The sequence below is a fragment of the Rattus norvegicus genome, chromosome 17 (assembly GCF_036323735.1).
Source record: "Rattus norvegicus strain BN/NHsdMcwi chromosome 17, GRCr8, whole genome shotgun sequence".
NCBI lineage: Eukaryota > Metazoa > Chordata > Mammalia > Rodentia > Muridae > Rattus > Rattus norvegicus.
The window spans coordinates 81,197,220-81,212,436 of NC_086035.1; the positions used below are offsets into that span (position 1 = coordinate 81,197,220).

At 43.3% G+C, this 15,217-nt stretch overlaps 1 protein-coding gene and 1 long non-coding RNA gene across 10 annotated transcripts in view; one reads left to right on the plus strand and one right to left on the minus strand.

The window, feature by feature from the left end:
- Rsu1 (Ras suppressor protein 1) overlaps window positions 1–15,217 on the minus strand; it is a 248,280-nt gene that overhangs the window by 159,372 nt on the left and 73,691 nt on the right. The gene's annotated exons all lie outside the window — the stretch shown is intronic.
- Window positions 3,735–12,506, plus strand: LOC134482610 (uncharacterized). Its single transcript, XR_010058994.1, has 3 exons — window positions 3,735–3,906; window positions 11,349–11,474; window positions 12,410–12,506. It is a non-coding gene; the product is annotated as an uncharacterized LOC134482610 (long non-coding RNA).

Consider the following 15,217-nt stretch of genomic DNA (forward strand, 5'->3'; position numbering starts at 1 on the left):
GGCCTTGCCCCTCACCTGGGTAGCACAGCAGGGATGGCTCTGGAGGTTTGGTGTGGGTTTGGTGTGTGTGCCCCAAGAGCAAGAGAACAGACCTGGCATGCTACCAGTGGCAGCACTGGGTAGCCCAGCCAGAGCACTGATGAAGACCTAACCCTGGTGATGCTAATAAGAGATAGACGGTGCCCTGAGCAGCTCAGCCTAGATCCAGGGCTATGGGTTATCCTACACCCGAATCTCTGTATCATCTGACAATGGTTGAGATGGGAGGGCAGGTCCTACTGATCCAAAGTTTCAGCATCTCCATGACACAAGACAACATTTGGATAATTGGGAGGAGACTCAGCGAGGATCCAGTATATAATGTGTCACAGAAGCCAGATATCTTGAACCAGAGCAATGAGTAAATAACTCATCGGAATGAGCATTTGCAAGTGAAGATGTGTGGACAGAGGGGTATACTGTGGGGTACACTGTGATACAGTATAGCTTTCACGGTGAGATTTTTTCTATGCTCTCTCTGTGTGTGTGTGTGTGTGTGTGTGTGTGTGTGTGTGTGTTATTTTCTGAGGAGGTTGCAAAAGTGAAGGGCAGATGTGAGGCAAAGGGGAGATTAGTGGGACATGGCTCTATGATATAAAACTCACAAAGAATCAATAAAGTTTTTTTTAATTGGGGTTGAAAAAAAAAGAAATTAAATTGGGGTTGTACACAAGCTTGTAAGGCATTTTCTCAATTAGTGATTAATGAGGGAGGGCCCAGCTCATTCTCGGTGGTGTCATCCCTAGGCTGGTGGTCCTGATTCTACAACAAAACGAGCTGAGCAAGCCATGTTGAGCAAGCCAGTAAGCAGCACCCCTCCATGGCCTCTGCACCAGCTCCTGCCTCCATGTTCCTGCCCTGCTTGCGTTCCCGTCCTGACTTCCTGTAATAATGAATTCTGATGTGGAAGGACAATCTGAATGAACCCTTTCCTTTGAAGTTGCTTTGGTCACATTTTAATGCAGCAATAAAAACTCTAACATAGACACAGGTCTTCCATTTTGGTCTTTGATCCATTCTGATGTTTGTCTGTTTTGTTAGGTGAAGAGTTCAATTTCCTTGCTTTTTGCACACGCACATACAATCTTCTCAGGCTTGGCTTTTGAAAGAGTTGTCTTTCCTCTATTGGATGGTCTTGGAGTTCTAATTTAAAAAAAATTATCTTTGAGGCAACATCTGTTTATTCCCTTTTTTGACAGGAGCGATATCTACAGTGAGATGGAATTTTAGTGCTTTTTTGACTTGTTTTTCAAGTCAAAGAGGAGTAAAGAGGTGAAGTCCTTTCATGGCATCTAGTGATGGCGAGGGAGAACAGGGAGCCTTGTACACTGTGTGTGCAAAGGTCCATAGTCACAGCTACCACAGAAATCTTATGGCACTTCCTTAGACAAGATCTGCACATACAATACAGCCAGGTGCACACGTGAAGGAAATGGAGTCACTGCGTAAGAGAAAGCTGCACACCCACCCTTGCTGTAGCATTAGTCTCAACATACAAAGTTATAATATCAGACCAACTGCTGAATTGATAAAGCTATATACATCATAAACGTGTGATACACATAGAGAGCAGTACTAAGCCATAAAAAATGAAATCCTGGCATTTTCTGGAAAATGGATTGGAGTGGAGGTTGTTACTTCATAAAGGAAATAAATGAGACACAGAAAAGCAAGTATTGTATGAGAGAGAGAGAGAGAGAGAGAGAGAGAGAGAGAGAGACTGTGTGGTGTGGTGTGTGTGTGTGTAGTGTGTGGTGTGGTGTGTGTGGTATGTGTGTGTGGGGTGTGTGTGTGTGTGGAGTGGTGTGGTGTGTGGTGTGTGTGTGGTGTGTGTGTGTGTGTGTGTGTGGTGGGTATTGGGTGTGGGTGTGTGGTGTGGTGTGGGTGTTGGGTGTGGGTGTGTGGTGTGTGGGTGTTGGGTGTGGGTGTGTAGTACATGTGAGTGTGTGAGCTTGTGTGTCTCGAATGTGTGCTGGGGTGGAGTAAATAAAAATAGAAAGATTCTCAGAGAAGGTACTTAGCAGGAAGAGAGAGAACAGGGAAGGCAAGAAAGAGTCACAAGAAGAGTAGGGGTGGTCCAACCACAACTCACACATATATGGGAATGCCACAGTGAAATCATTTACTTGAACAACTAATGAATTAATAATATAACTAAAAACCATTGGACCATGCACATGTGAGTTTACATACGGGTTCTGTACCCCACTGTCCTGTATCTGGGTTTATGTTAGGCCTCACTACTTCACTCGATTCTTGCAGTGGGGCTAGAAACCAGGTCCTTGATCACATTAGCCAAGAGCTGAGCCCCTAAGCCAAACCCCCAGCCCTTCCTTCTCTGTTTTAATTACTATAACTATGTACATGTCCTAAATTCATAAAGTATGAGTCATCTAGATTTGTTCTTTTTCAACAGTGTTTTGACCATTTAGGGCCCACCAGCATTTCATGTGAATTTCAAAGTGTTATTTCTATGAAAGGTATTGTTGAGACACAACAGGGATTGCATTAAATCCATGAACAGCTTCCAAGAGCATGATACAACAGGGCAGAATATTGACTATTTTTACCACATTCATATAAGGACACTCACTTATTCAACGGTCACAACACTCAGTGACAGGATGCTTTTATATAGTCTATAAAAACAATTGCTATCTAAGTATACAAAACAACAATGTATAAATTTTTAAATGTTTTAAATGACTCATATCTCATGTAATTGTAGGCCGAAAAGGATATACCTTTAAAATAATACAATTTCATTAGTGGACTTTCACTTCTGAAAAACAGCATACGGAGATGTCGGATCTAGAAATATCTCAGGCAATTTTCCATTAACAGGGAAAGACAAGGAGTCAGAGATTCCAATCCAGGAAGGGCAAGGCAGAGAAGTACTCCAGGGCACATGTGGATGGTAAATACAGGATTGCATGATGCAGAAGTCTAGAACTCTGGGATGCTGCGGTATTCTACCTTAATCCATCTATTTCTCCCATGGAAACCTCTATACTATCACAGAGAAACAATGTCACTTAGGAGTGATTACAAGGCTCTGAGAGACTGTAAATGTATGTGTGGCAGTTTTGAATGTTCCCTTCTTGTGGAAGCAAGGCTGGATCTACTTCCTCAGGGGTCAGACCTGACTAGCAGAACCCAGAAGACTTCCAGGTATCTAAGGCCAGACTGAGTTTTGATCTGTGGCCTCTTGCACAGACCTACACTAACCACCACATTACTTCAAGGCCACAATCCAGAACTGTGTGCATTAGCGGAATCTTTAAGAGGGGTATGGGAGACATGGGGGTGGGGCGTATCAAATTTAATTTCCAAAACATGTAAAAGGGGGAAATAATTTACTAGATAGCATCAGAGAGATAAAATGCCAAACAAATACAGACTAATGCAACAGGCTTGGATGTGATCCCTTAATCTGATCTATAATCATCTCAATAATGTTCCCAATGGCAAAAAAAAATTATGAATGTTTTAGGCTACGTATTAACAATCCATTTTAATGAGTGTTGATTAAACTTATCTTCGCTGATTGGTAACATTAGTATCCTTTTAAAAGGCAGCAACAGTGGGTGTGTTGTTACATGCCCCATGTGCACTAACACACGAGTACACAATTAGACCCTACTTCTAAACATAATGACAGCAGAAGGTATACACAACAGCAGGGTAAACTGTAGTGGGTGGGGAGAACGGAACTACAAGTTTTTACTCGTGGAGATAACTGTATCCTTTTGTTGCGCAAAGGCAATGAGTATCTACAATGTAATTATTACGGTTTGGATATGAAACTCCGCAGACCGGCTTATGTGATGAACACCTGGCCTCAGAAGGCTGTGGATACTCCAGAAGGTGAGGCTCAGATAAGGAAGCAAGTCACTAGAGTGGCCATGATTTTGAACCTGGTCCCTAATCACCCACCCCTATTATAGACTCTATCCTCTCTGCAATGCCCACCATGATGTTCTGTCCAATCACACGGGACCAACAGGTAAGGTATGTATTGTGTGTGTGTGTGTGTGTGTGTGTGTGTGTGTGTGTGTGTGTGTGTGTGTGTTGGAGACAGGAAAATAAACCCTCAGAACCTATGAGCCAAAGTAATTGCTTCTTCTTGTAAGATACCCTCACAGGTATTTTGGTTACGGTATAAAAGTTACTAATAGACTTATAGAAACAGACATTGTCTTGTTCTTCACTGTTGATCCGTATTCAAGCAAAGGGCAGGGACATCCATTAATACCGTCTAAAACTTCCAACAGTGCAGCATAAGAAATACAAATGCAAAGCCAAGAATACGGCTCAGGGGGGAAGAATCTGCCACACCTCTTATGGATTCACTTTGATAATTTATGAGTCCTAACATAAAAGGCATTGCTATAAATAATCAGTGAAAATGGAGTTCTACCACAGTTTTGGATGTGGGGGAGAATGATTACATCATCACATCATGGATTTGTTTCCAAGTATTTTTGGAACACCAACTGCTTCAGGTTAAAAATATGAAATTCTGTCACAGTAACAATTAACAAAAAAAGAAAGTACTATCATACTCTACTCAAGACGAAAACAATCAACAATTACAAAACCATTTTCACCATGGGAAGGTGTCTTGGAAGCTCAGCTTATGTATAGGGAAGAAAATAACGCTAAGCTTGAATGAGTCAAAGTCTGGCTTGGTTCCAAGTATTAGCACTTATAATCAGTTTTTCTGGTTGTAACTGGTTTCTAGACTCTTGCCAACCCCCCAAATGCCAGCTGGCTGCTAGTACTTTCCAATCATCCTGACATTCCTGACCATCACCAATCTTAATACTGGCACCAGAAAAAAGGATTTTTATCCCTGTATTATCTCCCTATATCAGCCATGTTATTGACCCTGTCTTCTCTTAGCTTAGTTTCATATCCTTGTGTGTGTGTGTGTGAGTGTGTGTGAATGTGTGTGTGAGTGTGTGAGTGTGTGTATGAGTGTGTGTGTCTGTGTGTGAATGTGTGAGTGTGTGTGAGTGTGTATGAGTGTGTGTGTCTGTGTGTGAATGTGTGAGTGTGTGTGAGTGTTTGTGTGTGAGTGTGTGTGAGTGTGTGTGAATGTGTGAGTGTGTGTGAGTGTGTGTGAGTGTGTGTGAGTGTGTGTGAGTGTGTGTGTGAGTGTGTGTGAGTGTGTGTGAGTGTTTGTGTGTGAGTGTGTGAGTGTATGAGTGTGTGTGTGAGTGTGTGTGTGTGTGTGTGTGTGTGTGTGTGTGTGTGTAAGTTGTGGGTGGGTGGTCACAGTTGCTGTGTTCATGACTGTAATGGACCTGCCATTTCTAGGAGTCAGTACTATATGTGGTATTCCACCCATCCACTGACTCTTACATCTTTCCCACCCCCTCTTCAGGGATGTTCTCTGGGTCTCTGAGTGGATGATTAAAGATGTCCCATTTAGAGCTGAGCACCCATCAGTTCCTTACCCTCAGCACGCTGACAGGAATATGAATCTTTGCTTTGTCCAAAATAACCGATTCAAGCAGTGAATCAATTATTCCATGCAACATTTCATATGTTATTCTTACTTAGTTAACACTGAGCCTATAGAAAGCTAAAGAAACTTTTTTGGGGGGTTTAGTTAACGCTGCAGACTCTGAAGGAAGAACATTCAAGGACCAAGCCTCCTATTTCACATCGTTAGAACAGTCGATGGGAAAGCCTGGAGTTCACAAAGCTAGACTCGACAAAATGGTCAGAGTCCCAGCTTAAATTTTAAGCAACCATTTCTTAAAATACAATGTCATTCACAATTATTACAGAGACAGTCCAGTGAATTGCCTTCCAAATAATTTTTCATCAGATAGCATGGTGTTTAAGTGCACTGTCTAAGGTCACTTCAGTCTTTCTAGCTCCTGAACCCTCTCCCTAATTTTCTGATCAGGCTTAAGTTGCTCATTGTTGCCTCTTCAGATAGTAACCTGCACCGGGTTTACCCGTGGAAGGCTGGGCCCCACCACTTTTCCTAACACATTTCAAAACTCTTTTGATGATTATTTTCCTGTCCTGAGGACGATGATGGTTTTTATGACAACTTGACATAAGCTAGAGAGAGTCCTCTAAAAGGAGAAAATCTCAGTTGGCAGGATCCCTCCATAAGATATGGTACCATTCACTAATCACTAATTTTCATAATTAGTGATTCATGGGGGAAGGCCTAGCCCTTCTGGGTGATGCTATCCCTGGGCTGGTAGTCCTGGATTCTATAAGAAAGCAGGCTGAGCAAAGTCATGGGGAACAGTGCAGTAAGCAGCATCCTTCCATGGCCTCTGCATCAGCTCCTGCCTCTGGGTTCCTGTCCTGTTTGAGTTCCTGTCCTGGCTTTCTTCAGTGATGGACTAGAATGTGGAAGCATAAGCCAAATAAATCGTGTCCTCCCCAAATTGATTTTTGGTTGTGGTGTTTCACTTCAGCAACAGAAACCCTAACAAGGCACTCCCTTGTGGTCTGTTTCTCCAGCTCCATCACAAGTTTCCAGGGCACAGAGGATACAGCAGTCTTCCAGACAACGTTTGCTTTAACTGACTGTGACTCGAGACCGAGGAGCTGTTAAGGAGCCAGAGTCCAGCCTAGACACTTTCTACATATGAGCTCAGGGCGTTTTGGGAAGGTGCTTTACAGTTACGAAAACAAGGCTATTTTCTAGTTTCATCCATTTGTCTAAGAGTTTCATGAAGTCATTGTTTTTAATAGCTGAGTAGTACTCCATTGTGTAGATATACCACATTTTCTGTATCCATTCCTCTGTTGAGGGACATTTGGGTTCTTTCCAGCTTATGGCTATTATAAATAAGGCTGCTGTGAACATAGTGGGGCACGTGTCCTTGTTATATGCTGGAGCATCTTTTGGGTATATGCCCAGGAGTAGTATGGCTGGGTCCTCAGGAAGTACTATGTCCAATTTTCTGAGGAACCTCCAGACTGATTTCCAGAGTGGTTGTACCAGATTGCAATCTCACCAACCATGGAGAGATTCCTCTTCCTCCACATCCTCTGTGGTTATCCGAGTTTTTTATCTTAGCCATTTTGAGTGAGGTAACCCAATCACAAAAAAATACACATAGTATGAACTCACTGATAAGTGGATATTAGCCCAAAAGCTTGGATTACCCAAGATGCAATCCACAGACCACATGAAGCTCAAGAAGAAGGATGACCAAACTGTGAATGCTTCAGTCCTTCTTAGAAGGGAGAACAAAATTATTTATAGGAGGAAATACAGAGACAAAGTTTGTAGCAGAGACAGAAAGAAAGGCCATCCAGAGATTGCCCCACTTGGGTGTCTAGCCCATGCACATATAGCCACCAAACCCAGACAGTATTGCTGATGCCAAGAGGTCCATGCTAACAGGAGCCTGATATAGCTGTCTCCTGAGAGGCTCTGCCAGAGCCTTACTGATACAGAGGCAGATGCTCGCAGCCAACCATTGGACTGAGCATGGGGCCCCCAGTGGAGGAGTTAGAGAAAAGATTGAAGGAGTTGAAGGGATTTGCAACCCTATAAGAACTACAATACCAATCAACCAGAGCTCCCATTCAAAGAGCACACAGGGACAGACCCATGGCTCCATCTGCATATGTAGCAGAGGATGGCCTTGTTAGGTATCAGTGGGAGGAGAAGCCCTTGGTCCTGGGAAGGCTTGATGCCCCAATGTAGGGGAATGTCAGGGCAGGGAGGTGGGAAAAGGTGGGTAGGTGAGTAGGGTAACACCCTCATAGAAGCAGCGGGAGGGGAATGAGATAGGGGGTTTATGGACGGGAAACCGGGATAACATTAGAAATGTAAATAAATAAAATATCCAATAAATAAGAAAGAAAGCTTCCTCAAGCTGAGTCCCAGGAGCCAGCAAGGGGTAGAGCTGGAATTCAAACTAATGCTGGATAGGGACTGGGCAGGGTCAATGTTAGAAAGGCATTGCTGTTTTTCTTCTTCACTTTCTGTTCACCCCATTTGTGCATATCAATCCCCCTACTTTGAAATAAGTGTCAATGGCCAAGCCCCTTTGAGATGCTGTCTGGTCAGGGCACTGGCTGAGTATGACTGAAAAAGGCAAAGCCATGGTTGTGACATAAAGAATAATACACTCTCTTGTGTGAGGCATTCTGGGTAGTCACTGGACAAAGTGTTTCAGAAACCTCCTATACATACTGATACAGAGAAACCAAGTATCAGGTAGAAATAATATGCAGTTACCCATCAATCTAGGTAACTGTATTATACAGGTTATCTGTGAACACTTCAGAAGACAACACAATGTCCAAAGAGTGGTTAGGAAATGCAGAATGACTAATTTCATAGTTGGTTACGGGTAAGAAGAAAGTTCTCTGTTCTAGTACTTGCTAAACATGTCCTTATGCATTCAAGTTTTCTCATAGTAAGTCAATCCATCCGGAATAAACTGTCCTGCACTCCTAGTAACCGCAGCCCCCTCTTGTCCATGAGCAGAGGTAGAAGGTATGTCCAGTCAACATGAGCCTTCCTCTGGTTATTGCACAGATTTAGTGTGTGTGTACATGAACACAACACAGACCCACGAACACAACCAAGTCTCACTTTGTAACCCAGGCCGGCCTCCAGCTCATGATCTTCCTGCTTTTTATCACAGTTGTCTTGTTTTGGTTTGGTTTTTTTGTTATCTCATAAGCCTCTGCACTTCTTAGTCCGCTCAGCGTGTGATAACAAAGAACCAGAGACTCCAAGACTTAGTGTTACTAAGCTTTCTAGTACCGTGACCAAAACACCTGATGCAAATAACAAGGGAGGAAGGCCTTATTTTGGCTGATGGCCGCTGTCTTGGCTCAAAGCACTTAAGCTAAACCTCAAGGCAGCAGACACACGTGGCAAAGAAGAGTTATCAGTTCATGGCTGACCAGGAAGGAGAGAGCAAGACAGGAAGTGGCTACAGACAAGATACCCTCCCCCAAGAACCCACCCTAGGAACCAACTCACTCCAGCCAGGTTTAATCTCCCTACATTTTAGAACCTTAGTAGTTCAACCATCTGGGGACCCATCATCCAAAGAGGAGAACATCACACATTCAGACCATCACAGCTGGAAAAAAAAAAAAAAAGAGTCTTAAAGTCTAAACTCAAGGTTATTTTCACCCATCCTGACTTGCGCCTTGCTGCCTCCAGCACTTGGATTGGTTGGTGTTTCCTCTATCCAAGACGATTCCCAGATAAAAGCCTACCCCCAAAAGACTAGTTTTAACTTAAGTTCTTCCTTAACTCTGTCCTCCAATACAGTCACATTCGAAGGTCCTAGGCATGACAACTTAGGCATATGAAGGAAGGTCACAGTCAGCCCAGAACAGTTTGTCCCATTTCCCTGCTGCAAGAGTAGAAAGACTGTTCTAAATATCACCTTCAGTTTAATCAAGATACCCAAGCCTTCGCAAATGCTGATTTAGCACCCTTAAAATCAAAACGAAACCATAAGATAAAGAAAACATGCCTAAGGGACTAACGTAGTAATGTAACCCACCAGGCTTGTACAGCTAACAGGTGGGGCCAGCTGGAGGAGCGACATTTATAGAAATCTGAGTGAACAAGGTGGAGATTCCAGGAAAGGGGAGAGATCTCCAGAGACCAGAACCAAGGACTCTAAGGAAAACAGTTGAGCAATCGCAGGGAGGCTTGGAGAAACGGGTGGGGACAGACCGTTTGGAACCTCATGAGCCTTGTAAAGAAGCTCTGTTTTCTGCACTGCTCAGAAACAGAGGAAGGACTACTTCTGCAAAGCCAAGGAGTCCAACCTCTCCTTCCCAAGAGGTGCTGCGGTCGCTCTACAGAGAGGAAGAACATCGCACAGGCGTACTGGGATGTGGCCGTGAACGCTTGCAGGCAATGAGTGGCTTGTTAGGAGTGACTGAGACTGGAAAGATCGATGGTTCTTTATGACCTAGACCACTCACAAGGGGCACACTTTCATGTTAATGGGTTCACACCCCTGCAGACCAACACGCTTCTCTGAGTAGCTAAGATACGAGAAGAAGGCACTCGCTGTGCCAATCTCCACTCAAACCTCTGACACGACATTGGTCAATTGTTTTTTGTCTGTCTGTTTGTTTGTTTCTCTGTATCTCAGATGCTTCATCTGTCAGATGGGTATTACAAGTGTCAACCTCAAACCTTCATATGGGGTTTTAAATGCAAAGCGTGTGGACAACATTGTTATTGGAGATCTATGGCAGGAGTGTGTGCTGCACTTCTCTGTGGTAGCTCCCAGTGCTGAACCACTAACTTAATCAGGCCTGGGGGCTGATGCTCAGGCTTCAAGAAACCTTAGAGAAAAGCCTCAGAGGGAGTGGCAGACAGGCACGCACTCAGAAATGCTGAACGTGTTAAGGAACATCAGAGTGGAAATATTGATCGGGCAATGCAATTGACAGTATACGACGTGAGAGGAGCAGCTAGGATGGGACGCAGTGCTTGTGCTAAGTGGATCTAGATAGTGAATACCACAAATGATCGCTGCGTAAAGAGGAAGGGCTCATTCGGAGCTTGAGTCTTGCTTCTGGGTCTTGATGAAAGCAGCATGAAATGGCAGGAAAATGAAGAAACAAAATGCTTGCCCCGTAGCCAGGATTGAGAGTCATAACTACAGAGAAAAGGAGGCCCCTTCAAGCTCCTGATAACCTAAAAGCCTGCCATTAAGCCTCCTCTCCAGGCTAATCCCACCTCTTTGAGTGTTGTTCTATGGCCTATATCTTTGATGTTTGAATACTTGTGAGACATTTATGATCCAAACTACAGCGCGGTTAGAACTCATGATCAATAAAATTTAAAGTTAGGCTACGTGGCATACATTTATTATTGCAACACTAGGGAAACGGAGGCAAGAGGGCTGTAAATTCTAGGCTACCTTTGGTATACAGGTTACTTGACCATCCCCAAAACATTCAAAATAAATTTTTAAAAAAATCAATAGTATAGTTAAGTACTTCTAAGACATAGGTCTGTAACTGCAGATCTTTTCCTTCCTCTCCTCTTTTCCAAACCCACCCCGCCCCAGCCTCATCCTCAGGTCTGTAGCAGATCATGAGCCGCAGCCTCCCCTTCCTCACTGCCCCCATCTCTAGTAGATCACGCAGATCCTCCCCTACAAACTTCCTTTCTCTCAATCGGTGCTTTAACTAGCCCCTAACTGCCCCAGGCATTCTCAGGGAAGCAGGTACCAAACTGTAGATTTTTATCCTTCCTCTCCTCTGAATCCAGTCCCCCAGTCTCACCTCTAACTATGACATCCCCTCCTCTCTGCCTCTATCCACAGCTGACCATACAGAACTTCTCCTCCAGCCTTCTTCCCCATCCATGATGTTTTCCCAGACCCCAGCTGCAGGAGCCTGGGTACCAGCCAGTGAAGCCTGCCAGAGAAGAAGGGAGGCCCGTGAAGCAGGTAGCCTACCTTTAGATCTTCACTCTCTTCCTCCTCCACCTCCAGAACCCCAGGCTATCCCCAGGTCTATCTACTTCAGACCACGTGTTGTGGTCTCTCCTCACTCTCTGCCCTCCATCCCCAGAGGACTAGGCTGCAGGCCTGACATAGATGGAGAACAGAAACGAACTCAATGCGATCTCTGAAGGTTCCTTGTCTCGTAATGTCACGCCAGAGTTTCGATTGTTTCCTCTTTCAGTTTACCTTTTTAAAATCTCTATATACACACATATGTATATATTTCTCTTTTTTATCTACAAGTCCTTTGGATATATATTACGGCTCCCAGTTTATTATTAATATAAAATTTCTGACTGTGCGAACCAGTGAATCTCTGTATCTTCATCTGTTTCTTGTGACTTTTCTTGCGCTCTGTTCCTTCTACTCACTATTCTTGTCCTACGTCCATGTGTTTATGTTCTGTCATATTGTGTTTTATTATTATTCTATAGATGCCTGCTTGTTTTCTAAAGTGGGTGGATCCAGATGGGCGTGGAGGAACTGGGAGGAATAGAGGGAGGGTAAGCTGTAATCGGGATATACTATAGGAGAGTGACATTTATTTCAGCAAAGTGAATTTTAAAAAGGCATGGGTCTATATAATATTTATTGGAAGGGAAAAAAAATCAGAGCAACAGCAATGTCCTGGCTGCTTCTGTGCGTCAATGTGACAAAAGTTGGCGCTACCACAGAGGAAGGAGCCTCCCTTGAGGAGATGCCTCCATGAGACCCAGCTGTGAGGCATTTTCTCAACTAGTGGTCAAGGTGGGAGGACTCAGCCCATTGTGGGTGGCACCATCCCTGGGCTGGTGGTCTTGGGTTCTATAAGAGAGCAAGCTGAACAAGCCAGGGGGAGCAAGCCAGTAAGTAACATCCCTCCATGGTCTCTGCATCAGCTCCTGCTTCCTGACCTGCTTGAGTTCCAGTCCTGACTTCCTTTGGTGATGAGCAGCAATGTGGAAGTGTAAGCTGAATAAACCCTTTCCTCCCCAACTTGCTTCTTGGTCATGATGTTTGTGTAGGAATAGAACCCCTGACTAAGACAGGCAGATAGGGGAGATAAGGGTGCGTGAAAAGCACACTGTTTTAAACACTAAATTTACCTAAGCAACAATATATGAAATACTTGTTGGGGTGAGTTGGCCTGAGGGAGCACAGTGCAGGAGGAACAACTTCATTACTCTTGCTAGAATGTTTACCTGCGGGAAACACTTTGGTGGGCCAGAAAGAAAAGAGCGCAGTCAGATATGAAGCCTTAAATATCTTAAGTATAAAAGATCCACTATTATTTTTTTCATTCTGCAGATAAAATATTTCTTCAAAAGTAATGCTGTCATTTAAAATCCTTAACTTGTGTAGACTTCTGTAAAGAATGACTGTGCCCTTTGAAAAGAAGCAGCTTTATCTTTCCGGGGATGCCACGCTGGCCGCAAATTACACGAGGAAGAACAAAGAGCACCTCACTACGGCTCCATGGAGCTTCCGTGCACAAGCCCCGGTGGCAGTTTTCAGACGCTTCTGGATGATGAATGGTAATATTAGGCTCATACTCGGAGGCACCGTACAATGATTCTCCATTCCCTGATATTAAAAACCTATAAAGCTAACCCTATACCATAACTTACCCCTTCCAGTTAAAGCTCGTCTTCGTGATAACTGAAGTGAAAGAAGAATGAGAGGTTCCAGGGATACTGGCAGGTGTCAGGTTTAAGGTGAGAGAGTCAAAAGATGGGCCAGCTAGAAGACGACAAATTCACACAGGCACAGGACAAGATACCGGGGTGCAGAGGGTTAAAAACGGCTAACTTCGGTTGTACTCTGTGTGTGTGTGTGTGTGTGTGTGTGTGTGTGTGTGTGTGTGTGTGTGTGTTTAGATAAGGTTTATCTTAATATAACTTTCAGGAGATGCAATCAAACAGAATGATGCATTTTGTAGATCCTCCTCCTTCACTTGAGAAAGGAGGGGTGTGAGAGTCATAATAGGTCACTGAGAGAAAGAAACAAATTGTCATTTGCCCTTCCCACAAACTATAATGAGTACTAGTTGAGTGAAGATTAATTTAGAACAGAATAAGGGGAAAACACTGTTTGTGTCTTCCAGCTCCTTGGTGTCCAAACATAATATAAACTCTAGTAAGAGTCATGATGGCCTCTCAAAGAAGCTTTGGTATAAACCCTAAGATCTCACGTCTAAAGCTTGCTGAGGGTGAGGAGAACAGTGGGCATCTCCAGAGAAGCACTGTGCATGTTGAGAAACAATGCATTGTTAGAGAAGGAAGTCACAGAACAGAAAGAACACATAGGGGTCCCACAGCAGTGTACCAAGACTCCGTTTTGCTACGAGTCCCAAAGCAGAGAATGTATAAAAAGTGACAGGATTGTTGCTTAAGCAACTATGTCATCTGAGTGAAAACTGGAGCTAGTAAGTAGATAACTCCTATCACGGGAGCAATGAGAACGAATGAAATACAGCCTTAGGCAACAGCATGGGCAATCGCAAGTCATAATGCCAAACGAGAGAAGACAGATGCGTGCTGGATGACTTGGTTTCATATGAAATTCAAAACCAGCAAAACCGAAGAGTGATGCTAAAGTGTAAGGCAGAAATGATACATGGACAGAGAGGAAGGCTTTTCTGCAAGAGGACCATGAGGCACTTTGGAGGTGGGGAAGGCAGCATATTTATTGACGTGTGTCATTACTGCTTTATTCTTCACACGGCAACAATTCCTTATTGCACAGTGTGTGTGTGTGTGTGTGTGTGTGTGTGTGTGTGTGTGTGTGTGTGTGTGTGAATGCATGTATGTAAGGAAAAAAGTGGAAGAGAGAATACAAGAACAGACATTATGGCTATATAGATAAAAACTCAGGTGCTATGGGCACCTGAGTTAAAAGTACAAGCTACTAAGAAGTGGACAAATCAAGATAGCTTTTGATATTACTTTAGCAAAATCAACAGTGACACAAGATTTTTATACCCAGACAAACTGTCTCTCAAATAAACCAAGAATAAACGTTCTCCAATGTTAGGTCTTTTCTTTCAGCATCTTCCGAAATTCATGTTGAAACTCAGCCACCAATTAAGAGTGAGGCCTTAGGAAGGTTATTCAAAAGTGAGAGTGGGGTCCCTGAAAAGAGGGCTGTGTGCCCTTATAAAGAGACTAAATAGATGCCCTCATCTCTCTTTCTCTTCTGCTACCAGCAAAGTTAAGACGCCATAGGCTGTCCCACTTGAGGATGCAGCAGAAAGCCACCATCTTGGAAGCAGAAAGGAGCCTTCACCAGACACCAAATCTGACAGTGTTGTGGACTTCTTAGGCTCCACTGCTGTGACAATTAATCTGTTCTTTAACTTATCCAGTCTCAGGTATTTTGTAATAGCAACAGAATGCAGACTGTGGTACCAAATATACAAATTCACAGGACATAAATATGAGCCAATTTAGGTAAAACTCCTACTGGGTAACTAAACCCAACCAATTAAACAACATTCAAAAAGACCTATAAAATTATTTTGAAATTAATAGTTTAAAATAATTAAAATTTGATATTCTAGAATTTCTATTTTTAATGCTTTGGGAATGATATACTAATATTCTTGGTTAAGTAGTAAAATTTCAGAAATTTGTTGGTTTGATTTTTCCTTTCTTAAGTTTAGGTGACATTTACTAAGGTAGTTTATTAATTTTAATAATATCTACCAC